Source organism: Electrophorus electricus, chromosome 7, assembly GCF_041902795.1.
Source record: "Electrophorus electricus isolate QZ-2024a chromosome 7, ASM4190279v1, whole genome shotgun sequence".
Taxonomy (NCBI): Eukaryota; Metazoa; Chordata; class Actinopteri; order Gymnotiformes; family Gymnotidae; genus Electrophorus; species Electrophorus electricus.
The window spans coordinates 1,670,001-1,685,720 of NC_137503.1; the positions used below are offsets into that span (position 1 = coordinate 1,670,001).

At 44.2% G+C, this 15,720-nt stretch overlaps 1 long non-coding RNA gene across 2 annotated transcripts in view; it reads left to right on the forward strand.

Annotated features, from left to right (window-relative positions):
* LOC145658816 (uncharacterized) overlaps positions 1-15,318 on the forward strand; it is a 21,741-nt gene extending 6,423 nt beyond the window's left edge. The window contains exons 3-4 of one of the 2 annotated variants that reach the window (XR_014124725.1): positions 12,612-13,878; positions 13,979-15,318. This is a non-coding gene — a long non-coding RNA (uncharacterized LOC145658816). Of the gene's footprint in view, positions 1-12,611 lie in introns of both variants that reach the window. The other variant, XR_014124724.1, reaches the window with a different exon arrangement.
* Positions 15,319-15,720: the final 402 nt, after the last annotated feature.

Consider the following 15,720-nt stretch of genomic DNA (forward strand, 5'->3'; position numbering starts at 1 on the left):
GTGTAGCCACAGACACTAACACTAGCACAGGCTGTAGTGAGGCAGCACAGGGCTAGTGTAGCCACAGACACTAACACTAGCACAGGCTGTAGTGAGGCACCACAGGGATAGTGTAGCCACAGACACTAACACTAGCACAGGCTGTAGTGAGGCAGCACAGGGCTAGTGTAGCCACAGACACTAACACTAGCACAGGCTGTAGTGAGGCAGCACAGGGCTAGTGTAGCCACAGACACTAACACTAGCACAGGCTGTAGTGAGGCACCACAGGGCTAGTGTAGCCACAGACACTAACACTAGCACAGGCAGTACGGAGGGAGCACAGGGCTAGTGTAGTCACAGACATTAACACTAGCACAGGCAGTACGGAGGCAGCACAGGGCTAGTGTAGCCACAGACACTAACACTAGCACAGGCAGTACGGAGGGAGCACGGGGCTAGTGTAGCCACAGATACTAACACTAGCACAGGCTGTAGTGAGGCAGCACAGGGCTAATGTAGCCACAGACACTAACACTAGCACAGGCTGTAGTGAGGCAGCACAGGGCTTGTGTAGTCACAGACACTAACACTAGCACAGGCAGTACGGAGGGAGCACAGGGCTAGTGTAGTCACAGACACTGACAGATGCGGGAAGCTATCTGGATGCTGAAGTTTGGAGTTAACATGATGGCTAATGATAAATGCTTTCCTATAGTACTTAAATGATTCTACTAAAAGCTACAATATACGGATCAGCACTTAGAATTGTCCTGGTCAGGATAACTGCATCTTATAGTAACCATAGCGGTAAGTCATATTAGTATTACTGATATAATTGTGTAGGCCTAATGTGTAATCTCATTCTACAGAAACTGGCAAAACTACTACAGATGACTTATATTACAGATGACTAATGTTACTGTATGCACTACATTTACATTACATTTACATTTTCTGCATTTAGCAGACACTCTTATCCAGAATGACTTAAAAAAGTGCTTTGTCGTTTACTCATAGAATACATCCTAGCCAGTACAGTAGGTTAGAGTCCAAGATACCAATGATCTAGAATACTGTAGAAATACAGGGATCAATGCTGATGTCTAGAAGTGAAATATAAGTATAAGCGCTTTAACAGACAATGATAAGTGTAATAAACAATAAGTTATTATTGCACTGATTAATACAGTACTAACAGTATAAATTCGAACCGCTCTGAGATGTCTTGGCTGTGTATTCTGGGTCGTGTATTTCAGTTTCTGGGTCATTTTCCGTGTAGCACTGATTCTGCAGGTGGGAATGGAGACGGCCCGGAGCCCAGAGTTCCGGACGTGCGGAAACACACCCATCCTAGGAAAAACCACAAGTGTCAGTGCATTTCCTGTGTGACAGCTACACGCTGAGGTTTAGGGAGTGCTCTGACACTTAACTATGTGGCGTGGCTACAGTGAAGCAGGGCGGATCTGAATGTTGTGTGATGGTGGAAGTGTGTGTGTATGTGTGTGTTTTCACTTTCATTTGACTTACCTATATGTTTCTGGTTCTGTCTGCCACCAGTCTCTCACAGAAGACCTCACTACCAGACAAATATTTTACACTATTTACTAAATCCTTTGATATTTTAAATTAGGACGACAAGTAAACTTACAAAAGAAGCATAACATACAAAAGACCAAAGGATTATATATGACTCAGAATTCCTCCAGCTAGGAATTTAAAATGTGAGGTATATAAGAAGCAGAATTTAGCACTTGACCTCAGTCAAGGATATATCGAACAGATCAATAAAAACAGCTGACAGCTATATCTGAAAATGGACAATCCTGCAAAATAAAAACCTACAGTTTCCTACCTTTGGATTAGCGGAGTCTGTGTGTGTGTGTGTGTGTGTGTGCGTGCGCGCACGTGCGCGCTCTATATTCTACATAACTCTGCAACCTAAGCAAGAAGTTCAGGCAGAGAAGTTGACTCAAATACACTAATGGAATGTTCCTTCTAAATTCTCATAATGGAACGTTCCTTCACTCATTTCCATAATGGAACGTTCCTTCTCTGATTTCTCATAATGGAACGTTCTTTCACTCATTTGCATAATGGAATGTTCCTTCTCTGATTTCTCATAATGGAACATTCCTTCACTCATTTCCATAATGGAATGTTCCTTCTCTGATTTCTCATAATGGAACATTCTTTCTCTGATTTCGCATAACGGAACGTTCCTTCACACATTTCCATAATGGATCGTTCCTTCTCTGATTTCTCATAATGGATCGTTCCTTCTCTGATTTCTCATAATGGAACATTCTTTCTCTGATTTCTCATAACGGAACGTTCCTTCACTCATTTCCATAATGGATCGTTCCTTCTCTGATTTCTCATAATGGATCGTTCCTTCTCTGATTTCTCATAATGGAACGTTCTTTCTCTGATTTCTCATAACGGAACGTTCCTTTACTCATTTCCATAACGAAACGTTCCTTCACTCATTTCTATAATGTAACATTCCTTCACTCATTTCCATAATGGAATGTTCCTTCTCTGATTTCTCATAAAGGAACGTTCCTTCTCTGATTTCTCATAATGGAACGTTCCTTCTCTGATTTCTCAGGACTGGTGGGTGGTGACCGAGGAGCTGTTGTGAGATTTCCCAGCTCTCTGTATCTCTCCAGCTGAATAAGAGCACCACCCAGCTCCAGAACCCCTAATGCCCCCACCTCCTCTTCTCCACATCACATCAGCCAAGCTGCTCGCAGGAGTGGCAGCGATCTGTGGACAAATCGAGTAGGAAGGAAACCCAAGGAGCACTCAACTCGGAGAGCATTCATGACATGGAGGGGCGGAAGGAGAGAGACAGGAAGAGATGGAGGGAGAGGTGGAGAAAGAGAGATAGAAACAGAGAGAGAAACAGAAACATGGCAAGAAGAAGAAAGGAGAAGGGGAGAGAGACAGAGAGAGATGGAGAGAAATAGAAAAGTGGCAAGATAGAGGGAGAAATGAGAGAGAATGACAGAATTGCTGGAGTGGCCAAAGGACAGGCACTGCTGTGACCGAGGGGAAGGAACTTCACTGATCCGTCTGTGTGCTTGCAGGCAGCGCAGCTGTAATCTGCCACCATGACGACATCACAGTCTGAGAAATGTCTGTGATGAGGGGCGAGACAGAGGAGTCTGAGAGATCGCACCACAATCCCCTCCGAGGGCTTTCTGAAATTACAGAACCCACAGTCGCATGGTTCGATGTGCATTACAGTTTAAAATAAACTGAAGACATTCAGGGACATTTTTGAACAGGCAATGATAAAAAGGACCTGAAGTCATCGTACAAACAATTGGGAAAAAATAAAATATAATAAAAAAAAGTAAAATAAGGGAGAGCAAACAAACAGGATGTTTTTGGACCTCTAGTTTGGGCTTAGATTATAAGACCCTGAAAAATAAGGCCCTACTGTAACGAGGTGCAATCAGGCAGACAAGTGCTGAGAAGGGCAAGAATGATTAAGGGCCAATCAAAAATCAGGGTCATAAACACGGTTCGGGGTCAAAGAGCCAACACAAAGAGTTCTGGGACACATTGCAAAAACACAAGAAGCAAAAATGCACAGAAACAGAAAAGGGAAGCAGGCAACACAGAATAACAAAAGACTTACGTGAGCGGGGGTAGGGTACAAACACAGGGTGTATACACACAAGTATAAATGAGAGCTAACTAGAAACAGGTGAGAACACAATGAGGGGTGTAACAGAATGACCACAAAAGAGTACATGGAAAAGAAACGAGGAAGTAAACACGGACACACAAAGGGTTACCATGGAGACATGATACTATGAGGGGCCGTGACATCTACATAATAACCCTACATAGTCACCCTGTAACAGCCCGAGTGCCGCAGCACAAGGATCTGTCGCAACGGACACTTACTGATGCACGATACAAACGATAAACTAAGTGGCACTCACATAAAACTGAGCAGTGTTTAACATGGATACTATTACGATCACAACTAGGATTAATGACCGACAAAGTTGGTATCCCTACATAATAAACCCCAACATACTAACCTTACATAACACATTACATAATAAAACCCTACGTAATATCCCTACATAACAAAACCCTACATAACAACCTACATAACAAAACCCTTCATAACAAAACCCTACATAACACCCTTAATAATAAAACCCTACATAATAATGCTACATAACAAAACCCTACATTATAATCCTACATAACAAAACCCGACATAATACCATACATAATAAAACCCTACATAATAAAATCCAACATAACACCCTACATAATAAAACCCTACATACTAACCCTACATAACAACCTACATAACACCCTACATAATATCCCTACATAACACACTACATAATAAAACCCTACATTATATCCCTACATAACAAAACCCTACATAACGCCCTACATAATAAAACTCTACATAATAACCCTACATAACATCCTACATAGTAAAACCCTATATAACAAAACCCTATTGTGCAAGAAACATCTCATGGATGCACTGGGACGCATCATCAGTGATGTAACCTGGAGTCATCAGATGCTTTGGGTCTCTCAACAGCAGACATCCTCACCCAGGGGACCTTGGTTTGATCAAGCCCCGACTTGCATCCCAGCAGCTACCCACGGATCAGCCCTTTTGAGCCAAAGCCATCTTGTGGCTTTCTCTACAGCTTCAGTTGCAGATTGTATGGCCCTCTTCTTAGCCATTCCAGTCAACTGAGCGCTCTGCAGAGGGAGCGACCTGCAAAGCCTCTACGGCCCACTTCTATGGGCTCATAGCTCGTCCTCTACGGCCCACTTCTATGGGCTCATAGCTCCTCCTCTACGGCTCACTTCTATGGGCTCATAGCTCGTCCTCTACGGCCCACTTCTATGGGCTCATAGCTCGTCCTCTACGGCCCACTTCTATGGGCTCATAGCTCGTCCTCTACGGCCCACTTCTATGGGCTCATAGCTCGTTCTCTACGGCCCACTTCTATGGACTCATAGCTTGTCCTCCAACCTCTGCCTCTGCACATCTCCAACAGTACCGGGTACTTGGCACACTTCCTCTCATTGGCTTCCTCCATGCGCTCTTCCCAGGGCACTGTAAGTTCCAGCATGATCGGTTGTTTCGAAGCGGCAGAGGTGATGATTATGTCTGGGCGGAGTGATGTTTCGGCTATGCGCTGAGGGAAACCCTGCCTTCCCAGATCAATCTGGAGTTGCCAGTCGGAGGCTGTATGGAGGAGGCCTGTTGTTGTTCTGGGTCGTGCTTAAGGTTTATCTTCTGTGCCTGAGGTTTATCTCCCGCCAGGCTATGTTCTCAGCAACTGCCTTAAGCACCTCGTCATGGCGATAGAGACCGATAGAGACTGTCCACAAGTGCCTTTGGGCAGCTGTTGAGGAGATGTTCCAAAGAGCCTCTTCCAGAGCAAAGGAGGCAGGTAGATGTCTCATTCTTTCCCAAAGCATGGAGGTTTGCTGGACTTGGCAGGGCATCGTATACCACCTGCACTAGGAACCAGACACGATGGAAGTCTGCCTGCGTGATGTTTAACCTGGAAATCCTGTGTGTGATCTCCCATCTAGTCCACACTCCCTGCTGCTGGAGTCCCACCGCCCTGCTGAGTCGCTCTTCCTCCACACCTGCTCGGATCTCTTCCTGAAGTAGATAGTGTCTCTCGTTGCCCTTGGCTTTGCTGACCTGAGTCTTTGGGAAGTAACCCAAGCCCGCTCTGCCCATCGCCAAACTACCAACCAGTGCATTTTGTCTGACGCGAGACTCTGCCACCTCCACTTCCTTTTCAGACTGCCATTTCCTTCCTGTCCTCACCTCAGTGCCGGCTGATGACACTCTACAGTCTCTGGAGTTCCTGTGCTGTAGGACTCCTCTTTAAACTCTTCAGTGAGGCCACTGAAGGGTACCTGCAAGATGTTACTTGTCCCATACAGCGCCGCACTGGTGAGACTCCGTGGGAGGCCCAGCCACTTTCGGAGGAAGCTGCTGATCTTTCTTTCCAGGGACTCAGTTGTTGTCAGTGGGATCTCGTAGACCCGCAGGGGGCACAAGACTCTCTGTAGGATGGAACGCTAGTAGATCCAGGCTTTAAATCTTCCAGGTAGGTTGGACTCATTGACCTTGCTGAGCCAAGTTCCAAGCTCATCGTTGGACTTCTGGATGAAAGCTGAATCTTTCAGGATCGCATCAAATAGCTTTCCGAACCTCTTAACTTGTTGTTCTGAGATGGAAGGACTGACAATTCCAGAGATTAAAAAACGGTGCTTGTCAGTCCCTTTCCCCCTCTTCAGCACCATGGATCTTGACTTGGAGGGCTTAAAGCTCATCCTTGCCCCGGTGATAAGGCTCTCAAGGCCTTGTATGATCCACCTGCTCCCTGGGACAGATGTAGTTGTGATGGTAAGGTCATCCATGATCGCTCTAATGGTGGGTTGCCATACACCAGACTTGGTTAGGGGCCCTCTGCATTCCACCTCAGCTGACCTGACCACCATGTTCATGGAAAGTGCAAAGAGAATAACAGAGATGGTACAGCCTGTTATTATTCCTTTCCCAAGATGATGCCAGTCTGATGTTATTGACCCAGAAGTAACCCTCAACCTGAAATTATTGTAGTAATCTCGGATCAGATCCTTGATCTTACTGGGAACATGGTGGTGGTGGACCGGCTTGTGTGGTATAAACCCATAAGTATTGACCCATAAGCATTGGCTAGGTCCAACCACAATACAGCTAGGTTACCTCTGCTTTCATGGGCCTCTCTGAGCTGTGTAACTACCCCTGTGTGCTCCAAACATCCAGAAACTCCGGGAATCCCACCTTTCTGTACTGAGGTGTTGATAAAGTTGTTCTTGAGGAGATACCCGGTCAGTCTTCATGAGACAATGAAATGGATCAAAACTGGTCGATGTTTCTTGAGTTTTCCTTTTTTAGGATCCAAACTCCCTCAGCACACCTCCACTGGTCGGTGACTCTCCGCCTTTGCCATATCAAAATCCTCCATAAGTGCCAGAGAGGGTAGGGTACCAGGTAGGGTACACCACTGGGGCTAAAGTGGATGCTGAGCGACCTCTCTTAATCCCTTCCTCCACCTCCTTCAGACTCGGCTCCCTCAGCTTGAACTCTGTTGTTGGGGGTGCAGGGCTGATGAGGGTTTTGTTGGATTCAAGCTCTTGCTCCCTCAACAGATCGCTCAGGGTGTTCTGGAGGAAACAATTTACTTCCTCTCTTGAACACTCTAGGTGGCCACTGTGTTTGCCTCCAAGTAGATATTTTACAAACCCAAAGGGATTGGCGATGAAGGTGGCTCGCTTCCTGGCTCTGTCTCTTCCCCGCCTCCTATTCCAGTCTGCTCTGCATAGGGTCATCAGCTTCTTCCTCAGAAAATTCTGCAGTTCTGCTAATGCCTGCTTCTCCTTATCAGATTTGTTGCACTGTTTCTTGAGGGTTCGAAGCTCCTGGCGCAGCTGATGGATTTTTTCGGCCCTACAATTCATGGTGTAGGTGGTGGGCGTGGTGTTACCTTTCTCTACCTGCCCGAATCTTTCAGAGGCATAGCTGATAATGATGGTAGTCATTATTTAAAGTCGACTGTCTGCATCTCCTTTGGCTGTAGCTTGAATGATGTTGGACACGTCCTTGTTAAACTGCAGCCACACACTCGGGTTACCGGCCACTCTATCTGCTGCTGTGGAACTACTCTGCTTGGAATACGAGACTCAGGAGCATGGAGGGATTTGGCTCAGTGGGGTGACATAACACCCTACATAATAAAACCCTACATAATAACACCATACATAACACCCTACATAATAAAACCCTGCATAATAAAACCCTATTTAACACCCTACATAACAAAACCCTACATAATAACACCCTACATAATAAAACCCTACATAATAACACCCTACATAATAAAACCCTACATAATAAAACCCTACATAACACCCTACATAACAAAACCCTACATAATAACCCTACATAACAACACCCTACATAATAAAACCCTACATAACAAAACCCTACATAATAAAGACGCTTCATAATAATCCTACACATAGGATTAAGACACTTCATAACCGTAGACATAGGATTAAGACACTTCATAATAACACAGCTGTATAGCCTGTAAATTCACTGTGCACTTTTCATCGCATGTTGTTTTGAAAAATTTGGATCAGTTTAACTATGGTAATATTTATCAAATAGATTCACTGGATCACACACACACACACACACACACACACACACACACACACACACACACACACAAACACACACACACAGCTGTACAAATAACTCTCTCTCTCTCTCTCACACACACACACACACACACACACACACACACACACACACACACCCACCCACCCACCCACCCACACACACACACGCACACACACTAACAAACACAAATACACACTAATAACTGATTCTATCTGGTTGTCATACATCATACAGTATGTAGCCAAATCTAAAATTCTTCCCTGGGTATAAACTCATAATTACTTAGTCTGTGTGCAGGTGGTCTCTCAGTCTAATAGCATCATGCTCCAAGCAGAGAGAGTTCTCCGCCAGCACCGAGCAAAGCCAGCAGACAGGGAACAGTCCACCTACGTCTGCCTGCAGCAGAAGGCGAAAGGGTCCAGGAGTTCCCAGATTGAGATGAAGGTTCCCAGAAAGCCAGCACAGAGGAATGTCGTGTGACAGAAGCTGCCTCGCTCCAGCGCTGAGCTGAACCCGGTGCGTTTGGCTGCGTCTGTGTGAATGGGAAGGAACTGGAAGGTGAAATCTCACTGTAAGATGGAGGACAGTGCGAGTCACCCTCCATGTGAACTCATCTTGTGTCTCCGCAGACGTAAACATCCTCAGGATAAGATGTCGAATGTCCAGCATCGAGCATTAGAGTTTCGCACAGGAGCACGCCCACCCTCTGGATCTTCACATGGGCTGTTAGCTGAGCACCTTCTCTGTCAAATTAAGCCCATGTACATCAGATGATTTCTGGGTGCCACGACAAGGGGAGCAGGAGAGAGTGGACCGCCGAACTAACAGCGCGTGTTCCGGGCCCATCTGGGACATCCCCTCTCACTTACCCACCCTCCCTGCTGGAATTACACACAGGAGAAGACATCCCATGATAAACCATTAAGGCTTCACATAGAGCCCAGTGGACTCACCTCACTCATAATCAACACCTTTAACCAATTACCTCTTGAGCTCTTCACAGGGGTCATCAGGCAGATGCCCACGACACCCCCCGAAGGCTCAACAGTGGGGTTTGGTGCACCAGATCCAGCCCCCATTCAAGCTGTTTTACCACCAACCTGCCCCCTGCACAGCCAATCAATCCCTAAACCGTAAACTTGCCTCCCCGTCGACTAAAGACATATCCAGTCCCGCTGGCACCAGTTCCATATGGAGTTTACACACTACATTAACAGCAAACATTAAACTCCATAGATTTACCCACCGCACTTCCGCCCCCCAGTGAGCCAATCACTCCCCGAACTGTAAAACCCCCAAACTGCCAAACTGGCCTGCCTGCTGACTAAGACCAAGCTCAGACCCACTGGCACCATTAGTCATGCTGCGTCCACACATAACAGTGACATGGCACGTTAGCCTAGCCCTCCCGATCAGCGCTCTGCACACCTGAGACCGTCTGTATGGTGAGTTTCCCTGAGCAGCCTTACAGCTACTAATGCCAACTGCTTCACAGCTGCCCCCAGCATTCCACCCCTCTTACCTCTCTTACCACGTTCCACGAGTGAAGATGTCGCACTCTTAGCTACGAACCCCCTCACATCTGCCAGCCTCGTTCTTTCACCTCAGCGCCCAGGTCTGTGTATCTCAGCTTCTTCCTTTCAAAAGCTTCCTCCACAAAACGGGAGCAGTATTGCGATGGGATTGTCTCCGTTCTTCCCCGGGGAAGGGTGAGTTGGACGTGTACCATGTACCAGAACCTCGGCTGTGTTTGGAATAGCCTACTGCTCGCTGCACAGGATATGGAATTGGCCCCAATTCAGTATGCAATATGCCACCAAACTTAATTTTTTTCCTGTATGCAAAAGATATCCAGATGATGTACTACTCCATCCAAATATTCCAGTACGCAACCAGGAAAATCTTTCACAAGTGGACAGAACGTTCATACTTTCGTGTGATGTGACACCATAGCATGGTTTGCGTTTGCCACGTATGGGATATTATGCATACAGAGTGTAGTATGCAGTATATATTGAGTGTAGTATGCAGTATATACTGAGTGTAGTATGCAGTATATACAGAGTGCAGTATGCAGTATATACAGAGTGTAGTATGCAGTATATACTGAGTGTAGTATGCAGTATATACTGAGTGCAGTATGCAGTATATACAGAGTGTAGTATGCAGTATATACAGAGTGCAGTATGCAGTATATACAGAGTGTAGTATGCAGTATAGACAGAGTGCAGTATGCAGTATAGACAGAGTGCAGTATGCAGTATATACTGAGTGTAGCATGCAGTATATACTGAGTGTAGTATGCAGTATATACAGAGTGTAGTATGCAGTATATACTGAGTGTAGTATGCAGTATATACTGAGTGCAGTATGATGTATACAGTGTGTAGTAGGATATTCAGAATATAGCGCTAATCACGAGGTAGCGTATGACCAGTGCATGCCGGAAACAGGAACGAAGTAGTGCTTCATAACGGATTCTGTCAGTGGTGGGGTGGAGCGAGCACTCTGAACTTAGCACGTGCGGAAAAGAGCTACAACACGAAGAGCACAGACGTGTTTAAGGACTGCCACGCGGGTAGATCAGGGAACGCCATGTTCAACTGCTCCCGGAGTGTTTGGTCCCTTTTAAATAATAACTTTAATACGTCCTCAAAGATTCATTTCACGTATTTTTTTTGTCATATCTGATTTATGTATATGAGCCACCAAAGACCCGAACCTGAGAGAAAAATGAGTCTGAAATTGCTGAGAGTGTATTTCCATACATTTTATTTAAATTTTACTGATAAAGTTAATTGCTGATAAATTTTCTCAATAATCCAGCTCTACCTGTAAAAACTGTAAAAATTATTTTCTTCCAAAGGCACTGGAAAAGAATGATATCCTTTGGTTTTTTGGCATTAACTGCAAATGCATGTACAGTTGGAATGATAAAAAAGAGTCAGAAATGCATGGGGTATACTGAAGGGCTAAACACCAGGGTCTCATCATGGATATAAGATACAATATAAAGCGTATGGAGGTAGACCGAGTAATCCAAAGCTATTTTGACAACTGCTTCTTATTACTTTTAATATTTACACCAATCTGTCTTCAAAAATGTCAAAACAATATGAGGCATCTAAAAATGTTGCTGGGTGCTCATAATACTGGCACAGTAATGCCAGAAATGTCAAATACTGAACTGTTAGGAGAGGCTGTGTTTACAGTTATGACAAAATGTTTTATGGTAAGGGACAGCTGCATTAAGAGAGCGAAGGTGATGAATTCTGCAGAGTTGAGATTACTCACTGTTATGGAGAACAGGGTAGAGAAAGAACAGTATCATTTTACAGAATCAGAAAGCTACACAAGTAGACATTTAAAGTTGGGCTTTCATTTGTAAATTGCTTAAACTGTAAACCTGAGTTATAAATAGGAAACCTAATTAACTAATTAACTTAATGAACTAGAGTAATGAGCATGGAGCTCAGATTTCAGCGTTGCGGGTCACTGTAATATGGACTCTACCCCCCTCAGTCTGACAGAGTTTGTCCGTTCTGCTAGAATACAGTAAAACCTCTGGCTGGACTTCTCTGCAGCGGGCCTGGTTTTCTTTAAAAAGATAGATATAGTATTTAATAAATAATTTTTGTATACTTCAATACAATCTTGAAGACCACCCCCTCCCCTCTCTCTCTCTCTCTCTCTCTCTCTCTCTCTCTCTCTCTCTCTCTCTCTCTCTATATATATATATATATATATATATATATATATATGTGTGTGTGTGTGTGTGTGTGTGTGTGTGTGTGTGTGTGTGTGTGTGTGTAATGGAGAAATTCATTGGTTTAACCTTCAAGTCTAATAATTAAGTTTGAAAAGTGGACAGAGGGTGAAAAATTTGAGACTTAGTCTCTCTGGGGGAAGATAAGAACTCTCTGATGCCATCAAATTCTGTTGTAGTAAATCACAAAGCTCCTCTCCTGTGGAGCACAGCAGTGTCGGGTTACGCTTGCAGCTTTTCACGGCCACACACTGATTCAGCATAGTTGACGTGCTTGCCTGTGCTCAGCACATGGAGCTCCGCTCCGAGCAGGAGGTCATTTCTGTGTCTCTGTTGGAGACTGTGTCTATTGTGTTGTGGATGCTGGTGTGGTCATGGCATGGCGTGCAGGTATAACCTGCCTTTAGCTTGGGCTGTGGGGAATATTGACGTGGTATGGAGTCAACAAACTAGCCTCCATCTAACCTTCTGTGCTGCTTATTGCACTGTGTGACTATCAGGGAAATCAACAGAGCATTTATTGGCTAGCTCTGTGCACGATGGTGAAGCATTAGGTGACAGTTAGGTTTAGGGTATCTTCCTACCGAAGGCTGTTTTTGTCTCCTCTGACAGCGGACCACTCTGCATGTCAACACCTTTTTCCCCTGGGTGGCCGACTACAGTGAGACTCTTTAGGACCTAACGTCCAGCCCCAGCCGTGTGAAAGGCTGGTCCTTCGTCGGAAGATCATTTGGGATGATGAAGACGATGTGGCTCGTGCGGCATTACAGCCGTGGCGGTGCAAGTCACCACAAGGGTCATCTTTCGCTGTGCAGACCTAAACAACATTTGTATCACCAGTGGTGATAACAGAGCGCGAGCAGTATGCATTAGGGCCAGATGACAGAGAACCCCGGACCAGCTGTGTGGGCCCTGGAGAAGACAGTGATGCATATCTAAAGTAGATTTGAAAAGTTCAGAGGAACCAAGTGAGAAATAAATGCCCCTTTTAAAAAATAACTGGTAAAACTAAAGTCTTTTTTGCTACATTCACGCAGTCTTGCATTCTGAGTATCCATGATCGTAAGGATACAAGATATACGAAGGCAGTTTCTGTAAAAGCACCTTTTATCAACAAAATGTGACGCTTCTCTCTAAAGCTTAAAGAACACCAGCCTAGTTCTACAGAGGTGGTACTGGGGAGACTGGAGATGTACCCAAGACTGTGGGCTCGGAATATCACCACAGCGCAATACACTCAGGAAAGTCTTAGCAATTTCCTTAATAGCTTCTGTTATAAAAACAGGATCTATTTCTGTACAAAATCCCAACCTCATTCACAATATTCTGGTCAGTTTTACAAAATGAGCTTTGAAGGATTGCATTATAATCAAACCGAATGCCAAGCTTATTTGTAATCTGAAGCATGCCCAAGTTAAGCAACATTTAAGGTGCTAAAAATATTAAAGAGGATAACATTTATTTTGCATTTATTTAATCCAAATTGTCAGTTTGTTTATTATCCATAGCCCAGGCGTGATGGCCTGATCGCCGCAGGGGAAGGAACGAGACACGCAGAGCTCTCGCGATGAAGACGGACATTTATTCACACTAGACAAGAACAATAAACAATACGGCACTCGCTACAACCTGTGTGATGAGCAACGAACAAGAAACACGAACATGTCAGCGAGCATGTACACTAAAATTAGCATCTAACATGAACATGTACATCAAACTGGGTGCAGGTGTGTGCTAACAAGGGGGACACACACATCACAATGGACATAGTCAACGGTGAACTCGCACTGCACATGGTGGGCCATACCACGTGATCTGTGGGAAGGGGCGTCTACCGTGGCACCAGGCTATATCATTTAGAGCACGTGGCGCCACTGGGGTAAGCACAATGACGGCGTGGTTTAAAAGGTGTGGTTTGTAATCATTCAATTTTACCGATGTATGGAAAATTCTAAGTAACATTTTAAAACTTTTCTCAGTTGCAGGAACTCCAGAACTGTGTCCTTCCTGTTCCCCAGTTAATATTCACGCTCTACTGTTTTTCTGTCCGGTTTGGGGCCTTCAGGTTAATAGAGCTCTGGAATGTTCCGCCTCCAGGCTGAAAGAATGAGAGGAGACCATTTCCATATATGGACAATATTCCTTAAGTTCGTCAATTTGTTTCATCACAACACAAACTGAATGTTAATTAAAAAAAGCTTAACAACTTAAATAACTTGTGGGTTCTTAAAATAGGTTAAAATAGGAATAGTTCATTAAAAGCATGCAAAATATTAACTAAAACATCATATCTAGGCTATGTACGTTATGAACATTATGGTTGACAAGTTTTGCAGCAAGAACGCAGTTGTTCCACATTCCAGAGCTCTAGCAATGGCTCCTAAGTAAACCTGCAGGACCCGAACCGGACAGAAAAATAGAGCGTGAAGATTAATGACCAGCACCAGCCAAGAGAACGGGGGACCACAGTCAAACATCTCCCCTGGATGGCAGAGGTTTGGATCTCCCAAATACGAGTCTCACTGTTATGAATTCAATTCCTGCTCCTCTCCCTTCATGTGAAGTCTTGCTGATAAAAGTGTGTTGTGTAAGTTGCAAGTGGTCTCTGTTTTACGCCTGTTTGCCCTGGCTTTGTCTTTGCTGTTTTGATTATATCTTTGGAAGTGTTTAGCTTCTGTTGGCTGGCCTAGTGCCTGGTCTTCCACAAATGGATTTAAAAACTAAACCCATTAGTTTCCATGGTAACACCAATGCTACCTTGGCAATGTTCAAAATAATGTATTTCAAACCATTTTTGTTTTGTAATGTAAAGCCTGTGTAGTTATGTGTCTTAATTTAAAATAAAATGATCTATAAAAATGTGACAGATGTTGCTGAGGAACTTGATGATACGTGATACACAGGAAGGATGGAGAAAATACTTTTCGTGGCTTTCCACAGAACACATAATGTGGATCAAACCTAGATAAACATCACCAAGGTCAGATGCATTTGCCCCAAGCCCATTTCATTTTCTCACTTCATTTTAATATTAGAGCATCTGATGACCTGGTGGTGGCACTAGTAGCTTTAGCTCATAGTACATTCTAGCAAATATATTCTAGTAATGCTAATGGAACAGTTTCATTGATTTTGTTTAAACTATTACATTGTGATAGTTGTTTACATGCAGTAAGTGTCAGTTGAACAGTTCTTCTGCTTTGAAACGTAAAGAAAATTCTGTTCCACTGAAAAAAACCCCCTTCTTTTCCACCAAGAACTTCCTTTCCTGCCAGAATGTTTGTGTCTTTTCACCTTTGCCCCTTTGGAAACTATAGTCTTTTTTACTATATTTGCCCTTGAATGGACTTTTATGGCATTTAACTGATGTATTCAATTATGATTGAATACAACTTGAGAAATTGAGGGTTAAGGGTTTTGCTCAGGGACCCAACAGTGGGAACTTGGCAGCGGTGGGACTCGAAGTGGCAACCTCCCCATTACCTTAACCACTGAGCTACTACTATCCCATTCAGAAATGTAGATGCAATTACATATTAATGCAATAAATGAATCACAACTGACATTCTCACCAGTAAGACGTTAAATGCAACATAAGATGATAAAATACATTTTCTATTCACACATACCCTTTCCTGTCCTCCTGGCAGTATAATAATGACCACTAGGCTTAAATAATGAATCCTGGCTGCTTTAGCTATGGGGTACCTAACTTGTAGAC